This window comes from Saccostrea echinata, unplaced genomic scaffold, assembly GCF_033153115.1.
Source record: "Saccostrea echinata isolate AGI-Se365-2 ecotype Australia unplaced genomic scaffold, CSIRO_AGI_Sech_v1 ptg000036l, whole genome shotgun sequence".
Taxonomy (NCBI): domain Eukaryota; kingdom Metazoa; phylum Mollusca; class Bivalvia; order Ostreida; family Ostreidae; genus Saccostrea; species Saccostrea echinata.
The window spans coordinates 3,442,403-3,449,219 of record NW_026889785.1 but is presented as its reverse complement, the minus strand read 5'-3'; the positions used below and the strand labels follow the sequence as shown (position 1 = coordinate 3,449,219).

The 6,817-nt window shown below is 33.0% G+C and overlaps 1 long non-coding RNA gene across 1 annotated transcript; it reads left to right on the top strand.

The window, feature by feature from the left end:
• The first annotated feature begins 3,334 nt into the window (after window positions 1–3,334).
• On the top strand, window positions 3,335–5,676 carry LOC133199767 (uncharacterized). Its single transcript, XR_009722844.1, has 4 exons — window positions 3,335–3,373; window positions 3,857–3,905; window positions 4,380–4,443; window positions 5,422–5,676. It is a non-coding gene; the product is annotated as an uncharacterized LOC133199767 (long non-coding RNA).
• The last annotated feature ends 1,141 nt before the right edge of the window (window positions 5,677–6,817 follow it).

Genomic DNA, 6,817 nt, shown 5'->3' with positions numbered 1-6,817 from the left:
TTGAATTTTTTGTTGTTACTGTATTTATGCATTACAGATACAGTACGAGAGTTGATTCTGAATTTGATGTTATTTTTGTTTATAGAGGGAAAATATCCAAGAAAGAGGTAATATATTGGCTCTTCAAGACATTGATTTTCAGGAGAGTTTGCGTAAAGATAGGGAAAAGGGTAGTATTGATATGAAGTAAGACTAGATAAAGCAAAAGAACGTCATTTTTCGACCACCATTTGACTCTTAGGGTGAAAATGAAACTTCAGAAGCCTAATTGCACACCAACAGCACTTTGTAATGTGAAAATGAGGGACTGGCTTATTAGGCCACCTGAGTTTACTCAGGTGACCTATTGCTATCTGTTTTCGTCCGTCGGCGTGCGTCGTCCGTCGTTCATCGTGCGTTAACATTTGAACATTTTCAGCTTCTTCTCTGGAACCACTGAACCATTTTCAACCAAATTTGACATATAGCATTCAAGACCCCTATCTCCCTAGGGCCAGAGGGGTGGGGCTTAAACCATCAAAATTAATGCCATCTTAAAAAATCTTCTTCTCTACTCCTAGACATCAAGCATGCAAACTGCTGGCATGATTGTAATAAGCATTGAGCCCTCTACAAAAATTGTGAAATTCATGGTCCAAGGGTAAAGGGTTCTGGTGCTAGGGCGGGGATCTGTTGAATATATAGTGATAATGCATTACTTCTTTAAAAAGCTTCTTCTCTGCTCCTGGATATTATGCAAACAAAATAAATGCATGAAAGGTGACTCTTCCAAAATTATGAATTTCACTGCCACAGGGTCAGGGGTTCTGGTGTTAGGACAGGGCTCTGTTGAATATATGCAATAATTATTATTTCTTCAAAAATCTTCTTTGATCCCGGATATTTAGCAAACAAACTGAATGCAAAGTAAGGGTGCCTTTTCCAAAATTGTGAATTTCATGGCCCCTGGGTCAGGGGTTTGGTGTTAGGGTGGGGCTCTAATGATTTCATAGTAAAAATGCGAAAAGTCTTTGAAAATCGTCCCCTTTTCTACTGGATATTAAGCCGATGAACTAGGAGTAGCGTTATGATATGTAAGGGGTCCCTCTTCCAAAATTGTGAATTTTATGGCCCCTGGGTCAGGGTTCTGGTGTCAGGGCAGGGCTCTAATGATTACATAGTGAAAATGCATTAACTCCTCGATAATCCTCTGCTCTTTAATGGGTATTAAGTAGGCTTACTAAATGTAAAGTTATGATGAGCAAGTGTGCCTCTTTCGGAATTGTGAATTTCATGGCCTCTGGTTTAAAACGTGTACATTATCAAAAGACAAGTAGCCAGCTTTTTTAATAACGATACTTGATACTGACAATTCTAGTGAATATGATTTTGAAAAAGAAGCACCCAGAAGAAAAAAATCTAGGAAGCAGATATTTTGAATTGTGTTCAAATTTAAGCAACACTGAACTTCAAAAAACAAAATTAGGCTGTTGGCAGAGAAACTTGACAATCAAGACATTATGTACATATAATGACATTAAATCGAAAACTCTCTGAAATGTCAATGTTTTGAAAATTTCTGTATTAAATGAACGAAGTTTCATTTAAATTTTTATATACTGTTGTAAATATACTTTAATATTTTTCACATTTTTGAAAATTTCCTTCTTTAAATTGTTTGCAAACCGCAAATTCGGGACATGTTTGCTAAAACACTCTGTACTTTGCAAGATAATTGTATGGTGTCATTTTTGTTCAGTGAAGCGAAGCATAGCGTCTATAAAAACAGTGGTCTCCTCTCTACAGTAAGCGCTATAAAATACATTGAAAAGACTCTCCCAGGCACAACAGTACTTAAATGCGTGTCTACGAGAAAACCATGCAAAATCCAAATTTTATTATGAAAGGCATTGTGATCATTTTGACTGATTTTATTGTTTCTGATTAGCATCATGTGTCCTCTAATAAATCACGGTATCAAAACTGTCAGGTACCTTTGGGGATCCCTATTATAGCCCTATATTCTATTTTTAGCACATTTTATGAAAATATTTTGAAAAACACCCAGAGATTAAGAGAAAAAAATTGCAGGAAAAATTGCACTTTTATTCAAATGTTACATATTAAATAAATTTAAAGGAAGTGCTCTAACTAGAAATATTTTATTTAATTTCATTTATCAACACTGATTCTGTAAAAGTGGGGTCTAAAATTAGATTAAATCAATGTGTTTAAAATACCACTATCTTTATAATGCTGTAAAAACCCAAGAAACGCTTAAAACATTATACATATCAGTTTAATTGCAAAAATCCTTCAAAATCAATATATAGTTAAAAGGAATTTGGTTGCAAATGGCATTATGCTAATTTAAAAATAGATTGAAGTTGGCTGAAACTATTAGAAAAATTATCTCCCTTAGTGGAACTCTCCTTATTTAAAGGAATTAAAAGTATGGTGTCTTAATGGCAGACGAAAAGATGAAGTGTTGATTTGACGACAATATTATGATAAAAGATCTCTAGCTTTGTTGAAAGATTGTAAAATAGATTCAGCTGAATATACAAGGTATATTAAATGCAGCACAGAAGACATTTCTGTCCCTGAAACGCTTCTTATCGTTAACCATCTTGAACCATGCAGCTGTTATGGGACTTGGACAGTCTATTTTCTGTAAACAAACCTACATGTACATGTATGTGTCAAACACAGAAATATATTTGGTCTACACTGGAAAAGGAAAAAAAGAACATGTTGTCACCCATACCTGATAGGGGAGACGCTATTATGCAAACCCGTTAACCGAGAGGGTCAAGCTGAATGAGGTTTTGCCTATTGGAACTGGTAAGAACATTATGCAGTTTTTGTGTGTCCCTCAAGGAATTAAAAACTTAAGGAATTTTGCTAAACCATTGAAATTAACTTAATTTCTGACCTTAAAGATTTCAGAGAGACACTGTACATGGTATTTGGGTTGTCCATAAGAAATGAAACAGATTTTTAAAAAAAAATTAAAGCATGTTGGGGATTCCTCCCCTTAGTGAGGGTTGAGAGGGCAATACCAGAGTATTTGGGGAATTATGTCATTATAGGTGAAGAAATTCCCCAGTCCCACAGGTCTTAAGGACAACCCTATACATGTAAATATAATATCACAAAGTGATATCATAATTGGAAATATTTACTGACTTTGTCTTTATAGTTTGTGAAAACCTATTGATATCAAGTTTATACAACTTACATGTCCAATCTATTACATGTATAATGATTTATAATAATGATTTATATTTATCAACTAATTTGATTCCTAATTCTTACAGGTATATGTAAAAGATGTATAGAAACACACACTAAAAAATCAGTATGGAAGTAAAGCTGAAGGAAGAGCTTAAAGGTACATATACATATACTATGTGTTTATAATTATATGTAAAAGTTTTATCAAATTATTTCTGAAATTCACTCAGTAGCTTATACATCAAGTTTCACTTATGAAGCAAAATTACCTGCTTTTATTATTTTATAGCTGAAATACATGTAAAAAGTGAAAACTCTTGAGCAGCAGTCCACTTGCTAATTCTTGTTCTCATTCGAGTATATTTAGTACTCACATAAATTAAGGATTCTACAGTAAATGTTAAATGGTTTTTACACTCAATAGTTTCATTATATTGATAGATTTCACATGTAAATGATCCAATCCTGTTTGGAAATAAAATTTCAATTGCATATTATTTTGAATTAGTTCTAAAAATAAAATCTCAAGTATGATTTCTGTTTTATTTTATGTGTACATAACTGGTTATAAGTATTCATGTAACTATGAGGATTATTAAGTATTGTATAGTTAATATTAAAATTAATGTTTATTCTTTAGCAGAAATGTGTTCCTATTGACAAGGCAACAATTGAATCAAACCAAACAGGTGATCACTTACTGTAATATAATATTTTTAAGGTACTACATAATAATAAAGATAATGTCAATGTTTAATATCTCAAAAAACAAATATGTTTCATTTCCACACTGAAAAATATAACTAAGTGGACATTGTTATCATGAAGTTCAATGACATGAACCAGAGTTTGTACATGTGGTTAACATTTTATAATGTATACATACAAGTTACTATAATCATGATAATGTACATGTAACTGCTCATTCACATTACTGATAAGTAAAATAACAAAGAACAATTTATGTGAAGTTAGGTCTAAATGGTGAAGATGCCTGAATATGTGACTGATAAACTGAAAAGTCCAGTCCATATAGTTCAAGTTTTGAGCTTTCAAATTATTTAATTATGATTCATTCAAAATGTTTCACCATTAGCAGTTTTAGCATTAACTTTAATGTATAAGAGTATATATACTTCATGGCTTTTTCAATTATTTTACAGAGCAAAGAGTGGAGGAAAATGGAAGAAGTCATGGACATAACAGAAAACATATGACCTAATACCTGTAGGTAACAGCCTCCCCCCCCCCCCCCAAATAAATGTTTATCAATTATTTATAAATAACTTGTACAGGCAAGTATGTGTGTTTTTATGTAAACAGTTTATTTTGTTGTCCCTTATTTGTTGTACTGTAAGTGGGGATATTAATTTTAGTCTGTCCGTGTGTCATTCTGTCTGTACATGTATGTACTATAACACTTTAATCTGGGAACAATATCTCTTGAAGCCTTTGAGCTTTTGCAATATCATTTCATATCACAACTCCTTACAGCCTAGAGAAGATCCCTATTGATTTGAGGTCAAAAGGTCAAGGTTAGAAATTCCTACAATACAAAAAAAAATTCAAATAATAACTTTAGTTTCCCTTGAGCTTTTTCTGTTAAATTTTATATCATAATTCCCAATGACTTAAAGAAATCCCCTTTGATTTCTAAGTTAAAAGGTCAAGTTGAAAAATTTATATCTTGCAATAAATTATGTCCTGGTGATAATTCTGGTTCTCTTTGAGGTCTTGAATTTATTTCTTTAACAAAAAAAAAAAGACACCAATTGACTTTAAGGCCAAAAGCTTGAAAGGTTAAGGTTGACCTTTTTCTTTTTCCATCTGCATGTTTTTTTGTCCAGTTCTTCCATCCTCAATTTTTCCCCATAAGTGGGGGCCACAATTCTCTGAATTAGCTTGTTTTATATTTGGATCATTTGCAGGTTTGCATTAAACTCAAGTAGCCATTTAAGGCATTTGGATCTCTTACAAAATAGGAAATAAAGGTGATTCAGGCTAGCATTGCCAAGGTCCCTTTGTTGTAAAATTGAAATTATTCCCTAATTCCCAATGTCATTTAGAACATCAAAATACATGCTCTTTTGCTTTTGGGTATAAATGAAAATTTATTGTACTAAAATGTCTTCTTTGATTATCATGATTATTGCAATATCAATTATAAACTTTAATTCAAACATCAATTTGTCATTGCTTTTACAGATTTTGAATTCATATCATCAGTGCATCTAAATTGGTCAAAAGATGAAAGATCTCAGCATAAATTGTTCAATCATGCAAAGCATATCCTGTCAAATGAAGATTACCCTCCCTTAAAGTGTCAAGTATCTCAGAAATTGGACTATGCAATACTGTACAGGAATATTTTACATATGTCAGCACATTTAGCAATAGGGCCTGTTGCACCATGCCAAGGTACAAAGTTGATGCTTCAAGCTGTCCACAGCATTCCAAAGGAAAAGGATGAAACGTTTTTTTAGCTCACCTGAGCCGAAGGCTCAAGTGAGCTTTTCTGATCGAAATTTGCCCGTTGTCTGTCGTCATCGTTGTTGTCGTGTAAACTTTTCACATTTTCATCTTCTTCTCAAGAGCCATTGGGCCAATTTCAACCAAACTTGCCACAAAGTATCCTTGGGTAAAGGGAATTCAAGTTTGTTCAAATGAAGGGCCACACCTTCTTCCAAGGGGAGATAATCATGAATTTGTGAAAAATTGATGGCATCATTTAAAAATCTTCTCAAGAACCACTGTGCTTGAAAATAAGAAACTTATATGGAAGCATCCTCAGGTAGTGTAGATTCAAGTTTGTTCCAATCATGACCTTCCCCCCAGGGGTAGGGTGGGGCCACAATGGGCGATCAAAGTTTTACATAGGAATACATAGGAAAAAGCCTTTTAAAACCTTCTTCTCAAGAACAGCAAAGCCATAATTGATCATATTTAAATGGAAGCATCCTCAGGTAATGTAGACTCAAATTTTGTTCAAATCATGACACCCCCCCCCCGGGAGAATGGGGGGCCATAACAGGGGATCATAGTTATACAAAGGAATACAAATGATATATCAATAAAAATTGTCTTCTTAAGAATAGATTCAAGTTCAAATCAACCCCCCCCCCCTCCTCGAACCACTTTTATATCAAAACTTTTCAAGACTGAACTGATTTCTGCTTTTTCCTAGCCAGAGTGCTCAGGTGAGCGATGTGGCCCCTGGGCCTCTTGTTTTTTTTTTTTTTCATGACAGTTTCGGGACTCCTTGATTTTCCTAGACACTAATTAATGTTTCATATATTTTGCTTTCTTTCAGTGTAGTACCTTCAAATGTGTTTTTATTTTTTGTTTTTTTTTGTTGTTGACAATTTAAAATTAGAGATCATCTTATTAATAATTTTTTTTATAATGTTGCTGTCTTTAAATTTTCTATGTAAAAGTAACATGTACATGATACAATTGGTATTTTTCAAATGCAGTTGAAGGAATTTAATTGAGCATTGTCAAATACTTCATTTAAATACTGGTTGTGTTTTTATGACTTTATGGTATTAAAAAAGACATAAACTTTGTTCTGTTCATTCATTTGTATAATTTTAGGGCAAAC